We start from the raw sequence: 13,013 nt of genomic DNA on the forward strand, positions 1-13,013 counted from the left end.
GCCCCAGAAAAGACCGCAAGGTGTTTCTTTGTGTCACGATAGCTGTAGAAAATGAGTTGCAGTTCATGGGGTTTTTTAAAGAAAATTGGAATGATCGCTTGCTGGAAAACTTTTTCACACACAGATAACATTGTTAGCAAAAAAATTATTCATAAACAGCCAGTAATGAGGTTTCAGTAGTTTTAGGATCCACCCGAAGTACAAATCATCCATCCTTGAAATAGGAAGGATATTCGTAACTACAAACCTGCCAGGGCACTTCTAATTCTCCTTGCCTCTGAGGAATTGATTTCCAAATCATCCTCTGGGCTGCATGTTTGTTTGTTTTTTTGTAACATAACTGCACTCAAAAACAAAACAATGCAAAACTTTAGAGCCTACAAGTCCACTCAGTCCTACTTCCAATTCAACCAATTGCTAAGACAAAAAAGTTTGTTTACATTTACGGGAGATACTGCTGACTGCTTCTTATTTACAACGTCACCTGAAAGTGACTTTTGTAGCCAGCACTGCAAGGTATTTACGTGCCAGATACGCTAAACATTCATATGCCCCTTCATGCTTCTGCCACCATTCCAGAGGACACGCTTCCATGCTGATGATGCTTGTTAAAAAAATAATGCATTAATTAAATTTGTGACTGAACTCCTTGGAGGAGAATTGTATGTCTCCTGTTCTGTTTTACCCACATTCTGACATATATTTCAAGTTATAGCAATCTCGGATGGTGACACAGCACATGTTCACTTTCACTGCAGATTTGACAAAATGCAAAGAAGGTACCAATGTGAAATTTCTAAGGATAGATACTGCACTCATCCCAAGGTTTAAGAATCTGAAGTGCCTTCCAAAATCTGAGAGGGATGAGGTGGGGAGAATGCTTTCAGATGTCATAAAGGAGCAACACTCCGATGCGGAAACTACAGAACCAGAACCACCAGAAAAGAAAATCAACCTTCTGCTAGTGGCATCTGACTCAGATGATGAAAATGAACATGCGTTGGTCTGCTCTGCTTTGGATCGTTATCGAGCAGAACCCGTCACCAGCATAGACGCATGTCTTCTGGAATGGTGGTTGAAGCATGAAGGGACATATGAATCTTTAGCGCATCTGGCATGTAAATATCTTGCGATGCCAGCTGCAACAGTGCCATGGGAACGCCTGTTCTCACTTTCAGGTGACATTGTAATCAAGAACCGGACAGTATTATCTCCTGCAAATGTAAACAAACCTGTTTGTCTGTGCGACTGACTTAACAAGAAGCAGGACTGAGTGGACTTGTAGGTTCTAAAGTTTTACATTGTTTTATTTTTGAATGCAGTTATTTTTTGTACATAATTCTACATTTGTAAGTTCAACTTTCATGATAAAGAGATTGCACTACAGTATTTGTTTTAGGTGAATTGAAATATACTATTTCTTTTTGTTTTTTACAGTGCAAACACTTGTAGTAAAAAATAAATATAAAGTGAGCACAGTACACTTTGTATTCTGTGTTGTAATTGAAATCAATATATTAGAAAAAATAGAAAACATCCAAAAATATTTAAATAAATTGTATTCTATTATTGTTTAACAGTGCAATTAATCGTGCGATTAATTTTTTTTAATCGCTTGACAGTCCTAATGGAAACACCTCACCTCTAACTAGGAACAAACACTGGATAAGGGTTTATGTTAGGATAGGACATATTCATGAACCTGCCTTCATCTCGGCATTGCTCCAGACACTGAATTTGGGCAGAATTAAAAATTAAGGCTTTTAAAAATTGTTTTTAAAGCTCATTCCTTACCATAAATTGAAGATGGGGCTATTTTTCTAATTCAATTTATGTAATCAGTGCCTATCACCAATATTGTCTCATTGTTTCCTTATACTCCCCCCCCTCCATCTGTATCTATTTCTTGTCTTATACTTAAATTGTAAGATCCTTGAAGTTAGGGCCTTTTTTTTTCATTCTGTATTTGTACAGTCCCTGGCAGAATGGGGTCCTGATCCATCATCGGACCTCCTAGGTGCTATGGTATAATAAGTAATAATAATACTCAACATCAGAATTTCTACTTGCTATTTTCGTTTGGCTTTTTGGTTTTGGGTTATTTTTTGTTGTTGTTTTTTTGGCAGGCAGTGAGGCTTACAGCAAAGAACAAGTCTAGAAACTGAACAGCCTGCGCACTAAGTCTCATGCTTTGAGAGGCACAGCCAGCTGCATTACCAGCACAGCACCTGATCCTGCTCTGCTGAAGTCACTGGGAGTTATACCATTGACTTCAATGCGTGCAGGATCAAGCCCATAGTGTACAATTCGCTTACACCCTCTCTAAGTGGTTTTCATTTATTCCTAATCTGCTACATAGTTATTTCAATACAGAATTAAAGCTAAAAATATTTGTAATGTACACAAAATTAATTTAATTCTTTACTGTCACACAGGGGTGGCTGACCACCCCCATGTAGCACACGATGCTGCCTAGCAACACTGCCTAGCAAGGCCATACTGCTATCAGATAGAGTCTAATGCTGTGCTGGAACCGCTAGCAGGGAGCAACTGAAAATGAGCAGGTTCAATGTTATTTACATAGGAAAAATATTAGCTCCAGCCTACTTACCAGGTTTTATTTCAAATCCTTCTCCTTACAGTCATTTATTTTTCCTGATTTTGCTTCAGGGATCATGCTGTGTTTGTATTTTTGTTTTGGGGAACATCTTCTTTGATGAACATGCCTGGCAAAGTGTCTCTGTCATGGGACTTTCCTGTCAGCAGAAGACAGCCCGGGTTATCTCGGCATCTGAGTGAGTTAAAGGGCCAGTAGCACTGGCAGCTGTTGGACTGTAGGGGTGCATCTACATTGCAGTAAAAAGACAGCAGCAACGCTCAGAGCCTAGGTCAGTTGACTCAGGCTTGTGGAGCTCAAGCTGCGGGGCTAAAAATAGCAGTGTCTGTATTCAAGCTCAAGTGGGAGTCCAGACTTTGAGACCCTCCCACAGGAGCACCGGAAGCTCCCTAGAAGTGCAGGAGGGGCCACCAGTGCCTGAACTGTGGCCTGTCCTCACTCTGCCTCTTCCTCCCAAGGCCCCACCCTTGCTCCTCTCCTTCCCCTCCCCCTGTCATTTGCCCTTAAGGCAGGTAAAAAGTGATGGCGCCATGGCCCCCTGTTCCAGCGCCCCTGCCCTCCCTTCTTGGGGGAAGGGGGTCTCAGAGCCTGGGTTCCAGCCCACGCCGAAATGTCTCTACTGCAATTTTTAGCCCTGCACCCTATGCCCTGTGAGCCAGAGTCAACTGATCTGACCAGCAACAGCCAGGTCAAGGCTCTTTTATTGCAGTATAAACATTTAAGAGCCTTCTGGAACCTGTTCCTACAAAAAGAGGGGTTGAGCAAGTCACCTATTGCACAGAAGCCACAAGGAGGACCAACCAGCCTCTCCCTGAAGAGTCAGGGTGGGATAATGTGCCCAAAGCTAGATACCCTTAGACACCAAAGGAGGCTTGAAGCCCTCTCTGAACCTTCCACAGAACCTCAGCATATTGGGAGAGGGGAACTGGTGGAGAAAGTTGGTCTTGCATGTGGATCATAGGGAGGTTATTTCATTGTACCTGGACAAAAGTCTCTCAATGTCATGCCCCATAGTTGTAAGTTCATCATTTATAAACTTGCACCTGTAAATCAATCTCAAAGACACTAACCTCCCCCAAATTTGAAAGCATTAAGCTTTTTTTGTATGTGATTTACAAAGGGTTAAAAAATCAGCCTTTCAATGAGACCATGGCTGCAACCTCTCTATAATAATGGACCAAACCAAAAACCCAGGTCTGACCATCCTCACACTTGGGGAAAGTTCAGATTTAGAACTCGGTAGCGTCAGTAATACAGTACACAGTGCCAAACTGGGTACATTTTCTGGTGCTTCCTGAGATTTGGCCAATCAGAAAACTGAATTTGATCAGAATTAACCAGCATCAAGTCATATCTTCACTATAATGATGCACATTTGATAGATACTGGGATTCAGTTCATTGCTGGCATGTGTGCAACTCCCATGGACTTCAATGAGAGTTGAGCCTGCTCATTCCAGAGCTAAATTGAGCCTCTGTCATCCTGTTCTGGAAGCTTTTCAGTATTTTAGACAATTGCTTATTTCTACACCTCATGCAGATTCATTAACTTTTCTCTGTAGTACCAGAAGAAGCAATGGGTGAGCTAGGTTTGTGCAACTCAGTGAATAGAGCCTGCATTTAAAGATCACACCAGACAAACCAGAATGTCACCATATCAACATTAAAAGTCTCAGATCTGAGGGCTTTTAAAATAAGTAGTATAATTTAGACAGATTCCAATTCTGGCTGATAAAACCTCAAACATAACGTTGTGAAAGGAAATAACTGATTTTAAAATCCTTCCACATTAGAAATTGCAAAGAGTGATTATTTATGTGAAATAGCACAATGAATCAACACACCACATCTCTGGAGATGAGAGTTCACACACGGATTTTGTCATTAGTGAAATGGGTTTGTTGTGTTAATTGTTGACACCAGCTGACATCGCTCTGCATAAAAACACTATTCTACTACTTGGCACAATTCAGTATAACTGGAAATCTCAGATGTACGTGATTGGCATATAGTAACAAGGAGGCTGCAGGTCAGAAATTAGCTGTATGCAGAAGGTTCACAAAACACCTGTGCTTGGTATGCCCACCTTTTCACTGAATAAAATCCAGAAAACAAAGAAGAAATAACAGAAGCCATATAACCATTTCCCCCCGCCCCCCATTTTTTTAAAAAAAGGTCAAAATCAACCAGTGGACACACACTTTAGCCCAAGCCCAAAATTCAGCTTAATTAAGGTTCTTATTAATATTAATAGCACTGTCAAACCTGCATATATGGTGCTGCACAAAACATAAGTTTTCCAAACTACTATTAGTGCCCTGTCCCAAAATGCTTACGTTCTTAAAGGAAAATAAATGCTTTTACAAAACTAATTGAAATACATGTTTTATCATTTTTAAAATATACGGTTGAAATAGTTTCTTAGTTAAAAATACCCCTCCCATGTTTCCTGTCCAGACACGTTAGCATTCATCCCTTAATGGTGCTGCTCTGGGTTGGCCCAGAAACATAGATGAACAGCACCCCACTTGTCTGAGTAAAAATTCAATTAGATATTATATTGTAAGGTCTTGGAGGCAGAGATTGTCATTTGCTCTATGTTTGAGAATTCCCCAGCACAATAGGTCCTGGATGAGCAATACAGGCTTGATCACAGTAATAGTAAATAAATAAATCATAAATAAAATAATAAAATAATAATTAATAATAATATTTGAAGGGATGTTACATATACAAGGATTTTTAACCAGATTTATGTCGAAATGAACACATGCTGATGCACACTTATGAAATAGATTGCTTGTGTTTCCTTTAACATTGTAATATAATTTGCTTTGAGGAAGAGGAAAATGGCCACTTTAATAGCTGAGTTTACCATATGAATAAATACTGGTAAACAGTTGAAAATGGCACCATTTCCCTTTCTGTTACCAAAGTGGTAAGTATCTATATCAATGTCATATGTATAGCAATATTTAAGCAACTTCACCTTAAAGGAAACAAGAGCTGTATGACTTTTCCAGAAAAAACACGACAAAGCTATCTATCAACCTAGCCCCGAATCTATCAGTCTATCTATGTAATTATGTAGCCCTCATTGAGCAAAGTACCAACTAATCTCTAACCAACATGACTAATGGAAAAATACAGGTGGCTCAATTTACTTTCTTATGTGCACTGAATATGTCATGGTTTATTCTGATGAGGGCAAGTCATGTCACAGTTCCAGCTGCCCACATTTTCGTTCCTAAAGAAGAGATTGTGTATTTGGTAAAGACATCATAATACTGAAGGAACATACTGTGAAGGGTCTTGAGTAATTCATACGGTATGCTGTGTTACTGTCTGATAGGCTCAAAGATGTTGCGATACAGTGGAAGGTACAAGAGACAACGAAAAGAGCTGACAGTTTCTTGTTGGAGGGTAAACTCCCAGTCTGATGTGATAAAAGAAAAAAAAAATCCTGCTGTTTCCAAACAAAGGGCAGTCTCAGTATGAAACAGATTTCTTTAGCTAATGAGTCCATGTACTTGAGCAACTGTCTTCTATGTAGCCCTTTCAACAACAAACACGATGGAAGATTATCCAAGGCAGTCTATTTATCAGTGACACAGGATCAACAAGCTGATTTTTCAGTTTCTGGAAGTGGTTGCTGATTTTTATCATGTTTAAGTGCATCTTACTTGAAAAAGTTCTGGCCAGGTGGTTGTGATCCAGCATCTGGGAGATGCTGCTTTTATGAGAATGGATAGCTCCGTAAAATAAGTCAACTGAACTAAAAACTATTGAGATGATGGTCACATAATTGTGCCTCATCACAAAATTCTCTGCAGTTTAGAGCTTTTAAAAAAGTCTTTATACTCCTTTACAAATATTCTGCATGTTATTAAATGTTTTGCTCATACTTTGCTACTTTTGGTGGCTGATCTGGTTTACTTACCTAGCATACAACATAGTTTCTACTTTTTTCCCCCCTAAAACAGGTTGATCCCCCTGCTGTGCTAGAACCATTTTGCTGGAACCATGCTGAAACTGTGTTTAAGCAAGATTCTCAAACATGGTCCCTAAGTTTGAATCACTACTGCTGGATCTTGTGTAATAAAATAGAGTAGATTAGGTACATAGATTACTTAAGAAATTGTTGAGATCACGGGTTCTCTTAAAAAGTCAGAGTAGAAATGGAATACAAACTAACCACTAACCCCCCAGTTCTATATCTCCTGGTCTCAGATTCCCCTTATAGCATCAGACAGCTTCAAACAAGGCATTTTTCATTCCCCCCACTGCACTCTGTTGTGTATTCTTAGTGCCACAAAAGGAGCACATCCCAGAAGGCCAAGAAGAAATCAGTCCATTAAAATAAATCTTCCTAGGTTACTCTGTATTGCACATCTTCCAGTCACATTAAGACCTAATTTATAAAACAAATCTAACACTCTTAAGGGCAGAACTTGATGGCCCTATGTCAGCTTACACAGCTGAGGATCTACTTCCTAAAATTATATGCAAGTTAAAGCTTCTACAGTCAGTATCTGTCAACTTGCTTTATCCTTGGAAAGGACAGACCACCTAGGGTTTGCAAAACATGATGTTGCTTGCAAGGCAAAGTCAATATTTATTAATTTTTATTCAGCTAAATTTCTCAGAACCTCCTGTTTGGTTTAGATGTTTGGAGTCACATAGACTATAGTGTATTTACATTAGAGATTTAAGGTAAAGGGGAGATATTACAATTTTCAGTTTTTAATGACACACCTGCAGGACCATAGGGATTCATAGATTCATAGATATTTAGGTCAGAAGGGACCATTATGATCATCTAGTCTGACCTCCTGCACAACGCAGGCCACAGAATTTCACCCACCACTCCTGCAAAAAACCTCACACCTATATCTGTGCTATTGAAGTCCTCAAATCGTAGTTTAAAGACTTCAAGGAGCAGAGAATCCTCCAGCAAGTGACCCGTGCCCCATGCTACAGAGGAAGGCGAAAAACCTCCAGGGCTCTTCCAATCTGCCCTGGAGGAAAATTCCTTCCCGACCCCAAATATGGCGATCAGCTAAACCCTGAGCATATGGGCAAGATTCATCAGCCAGATACTACAGAAAATTCTTTCCTGGGTAACTCGGATCCCACCCCATCTAATATCCCATCCCAATATTATCTTTTTCTTCATTAAGGTGATGTGTACTTCAGGAAGGTTGTCATTTCTGACTCACATCAAGGTAAAGATATGGGAACTTCCTGGAGCAACTATAGTAATCCATTATAGACCAGTTGGAAGATAAAGGAATTTGGTAAATGATAAGGAATTAAATAAGTGCATCTATATTTCAGATTCCTAACACACATTTTAAAAATGTATTTACATGTGAAAAACCTGGGAATGGGTTGGTTATTCCTCCCACCCAAAAGTTTAAAAAAAGGAAGACCATAAAACACATCTCACCTCAGAAAAAAGTGTGGTGCCCGGAACACTTATAACAGGGGTGGGGAACCATTTTTCAATCAGGGGCCACTGGTCCACAGAAAAAAATCAGTCGTGGGACACACAGACTTGTTGCGGGGGGCACAGAGGCTCAGGGCTTCCCCCTGCAGCAGGGCAAGCTGGAGTTCACGGCTCCAGCCCCACGGGGGGCGGGGGAGGGAGAGAACGGGATGGGATGGAAGAGGTGAGGGCTCTCGCTGGGGGTGAAGGCTCTGGGGATGAGGGGTTTGAGGTACAGGAGGGGGCTCCAGGCTGGGGCCAAATGGTTTGAAGTGCAGTAGTGGGCTCAGAGCTGGGGCAGAGGGTTGAAGTTTCTGGAAGTGTTTGCTGATTTTTATCATGTTTAAGTGCATCTTACTTGAAAAAGTTCTGGCCAGGTGGCTGTGACGTTATTGACATAAACTGTGACCGTATAGATCATTGTTGCAACCAGGGTCCTATGGTTGCACCAGGTCTTTTACAGAGGAGGTCAAGTGGGGTGTCTGTGGAAAGGTTGTCATTTGCTGGTTATGAGTATGCTGTCTGTATGTGTGTATCATTTTTGTATTTGAAGTTATGAATATTGGCTATGTACTTGCAAAAAGAAAAGGAGTACTTGTGGCACCTTAGAGACTAGCCAATTTATTTGAGCATAAGCTTTCATGAGCTACAGCTCACTTCATCGGATGCAAGTGCTGTTGCATAACATGGCTGTTACTCTGGCTATGTACTTGTATCTCAAATGTGTTTGATCCTAAGTAGCCTCATTTGGTCAGCTTCTTGAGAAAGGACTATTCTCGGTAAGTGCCCAGTCAAGAAACACTTAACTGACAATGGACTTTGGGAGACGCCAATCCACATCTGAGCTTTCCTGGGAACATTCAAACTAACATGTAAACAATGGCGTCGGCCTGCAAAAAGCTGAATCGTTCATGTACATATGACTTGCCCAGGTGGCTACAAACTCCATCTTGTTGCTGTGACTTTGCACAGAAGAACAAAAGGGTTTCTGCCCACAAGAGAGAGAATATAAAAAGTCCTGGAAGCCTCTCCATTTTGTCTTCAGCTGGCTTAAAAGATGGCCTCTCCACCCCAAAGAGATGCCTGAAAGAAATTGGAACAAAGGACAGTAACTACAGGGGTGTGAGTGACTGCTGGACTCAGACTAGGAAGGAGTCCAGTCTGTGAAAGAAGCTTGTGGGAACATCTCTAAAGGTGAGATTTACCTGTATGCAGTTTCTAAATTTATTAGGCTTAGACTTGCGTGTTTTGTTTCATTTTGCTTGCTAACTTTGTTCCGTCTGTTATTACTTGGAACCACTTAAATCCTACTTGTTATACTTAATAAAAATCACTTTTGCTTATTAATTGACCCAGAGTAAGTAATTAATAGCCTGGGGGAGCAAACAGCTGTGCATATCTCTCTATCAGTGTTATAGAGGGCGAACAATTTATGGGTTTACCCCATATAAGCTTTACACAGAGTAAAACGGATTTATTTGGGGTCTGGACCTGGGTATCTGTGTGCTGGAGACAGGAGTACCTGCTAAGTGGTTTTCAGTTAAAGCCTACAACTTTTGGGGACGTGGCTCAGACCTGGGTCTGTGTTTGCAGCGGGCTTACGTGTCTGACTCAACAAGGCAGGGTTCTGAACTCCCACGCTGGCTGGAAAAACAGGCTCAGAGGTAGTCTCAGCACATCAGGTGGCAGTTCCACGGGGGTCTCTGTGACCCAACTCGTCACAGTGGTTGTGACCCAGCAGGGGGTTGGGGTGCAGGGTCTGGGAGGGAGTTAGGGTGCAAGAGGGGGTTCCGACCCGAGCCAGGGGGTTCAGGCTCCAGCTAGGAGGTGGTTACCGGCGCAGTGGGGCTAACGCAGGCTCCCTACCTGCCCTTGCTGCTCCCAAAAGCAGCTGCCATGTCCGGCCCCTAGACGGGGGGACCAGGGGGCTCTGCGGGGTGCGCGCTGCCCACAGGCCCCACTCCCACAGCTCCTATGGGCCACAGTTCCCAGCCATGGAAGCTGCGGAGCCGGCGCTGGAGGTGGGGGTAGTGCATGGCACTTCCGGAGTCGCAGGAATATGCTGGTCGCTTCCGGGAGCTGCACAGAGCCGACCAGGCTTTTAACAGCCTGGCAACCTCCCCCCTCAGCAGGCAAGCCAGCACTTGCAGCTCCAGTGCTGCAGGGGTGCTGAGGCTCAGGGCTTCTGGCCCACGGCGCGGAGACTTGCTGCGGGCCAGATGAAATGAAGCAGTGGACCGGAGGTTCCCCACCCCTGACTTAGATGAATATATAAATGCAAGTGTTTAATCCCAGATTTAAAACATACTTCACTGTCTAAAAATACACATTCCCAAATATTTTAGAAAATACTCAATGTTCCTCATAATTCAGTTACCAGAAACTGGAAATAATGTAGGATGAGATACTGTATTTCATATCCTCTGTGATTTTGAATTAGACTCTTTACCAACAATTCGAGGAGACTAATGAGAAATGGAGACTGGCACATAAGGCAACCGTCCTATCCTTTCCCATCCCTATTTTGACGGAGATGATCAAAACACTGTAGAGCCCTAAACAAGGGCACTACCTCCATGGCATTTCTCTGCTCCTGCCATTACTCTGTTCCATGAAACCGCACCACGTGAGCAGCACAGGGTTTGGGTTCCATGGTAAGATGGGGCAGGTAGAAGAGGAGCGGGGTGGACCAACTGCTATCTGCAGCAGCTTATCTCCTCCCCCGAAACCAAACAGGCCTTTTACAGGTAAATTAATGTTGATGCTGCTCACATTCATTTACCCAAGTTCTTCCTCCATAGATAGAACTCGTCCCACATCCCAGGCTGTCTGATGCTATAAAGAGAATTTGAAATAAGGAAGTACGCCTTCTTTGCTGGACTGCTAGTCTTTTTACCTGGAGAACTGATCTTTCCAATTGAAGGTAGCAGAGAAAGTAATTTGCATAAAACTGAAAAAATATGGCACCCCTTGACAGAGGTCTCTAAAACCCTACTGAAATGTGGGCAATAAAACATTAAGGGACAGTGGCCCAGTACGGCTAAGCTGACATCTTACAGACCTTAGCCTGTGGGCTTTGCATTTCCATCCTTCTTAGATATCGAATACATACTTATCCCTTCTAAATACTGACCAAACTTATACTTAGAGCCCTACCAAATTCACAGCCATGAAAAATGCATCACAGACCATGAAATCTGGTCTCCCCCCGTGAAACTGTCTTGTGTGTGGTTTTCCCCCATACTATACAGATTTCACAGGGGAGACCAACATTTCTCAAATTGGGGGTCCTGACCCATAAAGGAGTTGCAGGGGGTCACAAGGTTATTTTAGAGGTGTTACAGTATTGCCACCCTTATTCCTGTGCTGCCTTCCGATCTGGATGGCCGGAAAGCAGCGGCTGTTGGCCGGGTGCCCAGCTCTGAAGGCAGCACCACGCCAGCAGCAGCACCGAAGTAAGGGTGGCCATACCATACCAAACCACCCTTACTTCTGCCTACTATCTTTAGAGCTGGGCGGCCAGAGTGGCGGCTGCTCACTGAGGGCCCAGTTCTGCAGGCAGACATAAGGGTGGCGATACCATACCGTGCTATCCTTACTTCTGCACTGCTGCTGGCGGCGGTTCTGCCTTCAGAGCTGCTCTCCAGCTGCCCAGCTCTGAAGGCAGCACCGCCACCAACAGCAGTGCGGAAGCAAAGGCAGCAGTACTACATCTCCTCCCACCACTCACACGCCTTTTTGGGTCAGGATCCCTAAAATTACCACCCCTGAAATTTCAGATTTTAATAGCTGAAATCATGAAATTTATTATTTTTAAAATCCTATGATGGTGAAATTGACTAAATGGACCACAAATTTGGTAGGGCCCTAATTATACTCCTACAACTTAAATCTATTTAGCATACAATGATATATATATATATATATATGACATGTTAGTTAATCATAACATCACACTAAATAAATGAATGATAAAATGAGCCAATTAGCTACACATTTCAAAAGAGGTGATAACAAATGGACGGTTGGGGACAGATATCTAATGTTGGAGCAAATGAACATGGAATTGGTTCACCAAATGCATTCATACAAGGATGTTGTATTTCAGGAAAGTAAATTCTGGGGAATCAAGAATGCAGTATGTAAAGTGCAGTGGAAATGCTTGATGTAAGTGACCAAAGACTGACCTGTCCACAAAATTACAGGAACAGACGTGCCAATGGGGGGTATTGCGAAAAATGAACCACAAGATTTTTTGATTACAAGATACCCAGTAGTCAGTGTTCTAACATGCGCCCTAACCGCAGGGTGCATTATGTGCATAAATACTAATGAGAATAAAAGGAACTATAAACAGCCTATGAAAAATGGGGTACCCCAATATTCTTGGGGGACACTGCAAATAAGGAAACAGGGTGGACTCCTTGAAGCACATGCACAGAGTATGTGTAGTCAATATCACAAGATAAAAGAGGGCTCCCAAATTGGGTAAAATGAGTTCCCTAAGGGAAAACTCCAGCAGGACTCATCCCTCTGATGATCAATTGGCAAGGCATCTATCAGACCCTCTGAATATCATTAAGGATGTGAGTATGACTATATTTGTAACTTGTGCATAGGTCTTTAGAGGATTTCTATATGCTTGGGTAATCATAACTTTAATAAAACTTGTAAAACAGACTAGACCTTGTACTTGGAAATGTATGTGTGGTCACTACACCCTTGGTCTTCATGTGTTCCTGGAGGCTCTAAATCTGAAGCAAGTAGCAGAGGCGACTTTCGTTCTGTTAATTTGAAACTGTAGCCACCAGAGCCAAACCCATGGTGGTGTAATACCACATTGTTTTATTTAAAGTGAATTCAGTAAACAGCTACAAGTGTGAACTCCCCAGCACAGGGACTGTCTAAC

At 42.3% G+C, this 13,013-nt stretch overlaps 1 long non-coding RNA gene across 1 annotated transcript in view; it reads right to left on the reverse strand.

The window, feature by feature from the left end:
• LOC141981577 (uncharacterized) overlaps positions 1 to 2,757 on the reverse strand; it is a 91,723-nt gene extending 88,966 nt beyond the window's left edge. Inside the window, exon 1 of the long non-coding RNA XR_012637837.1 lies at positions 2,612 to 2,757. This is a non-coding gene — a long non-coding RNA (uncharacterized LOC141981577). The remainder of the gene's footprint in view (positions 1 to 2,611) is intronic.
• Positions 2,758 to 13,013: the final 10,256 nt, after the last annotated feature.

Source organism: Natator depressus, chromosome 2 (genome assembly GCF_965152275.1).
Source record: "Natator depressus isolate rNatDep1 chromosome 2, rNatDep2.hap1, whole genome shotgun sequence".
Classification (NCBI taxonomy): domain Eukaryota; kingdom Metazoa; phylum Chordata; order Testudines; family Cheloniidae; genus Natator; species Natator depressus.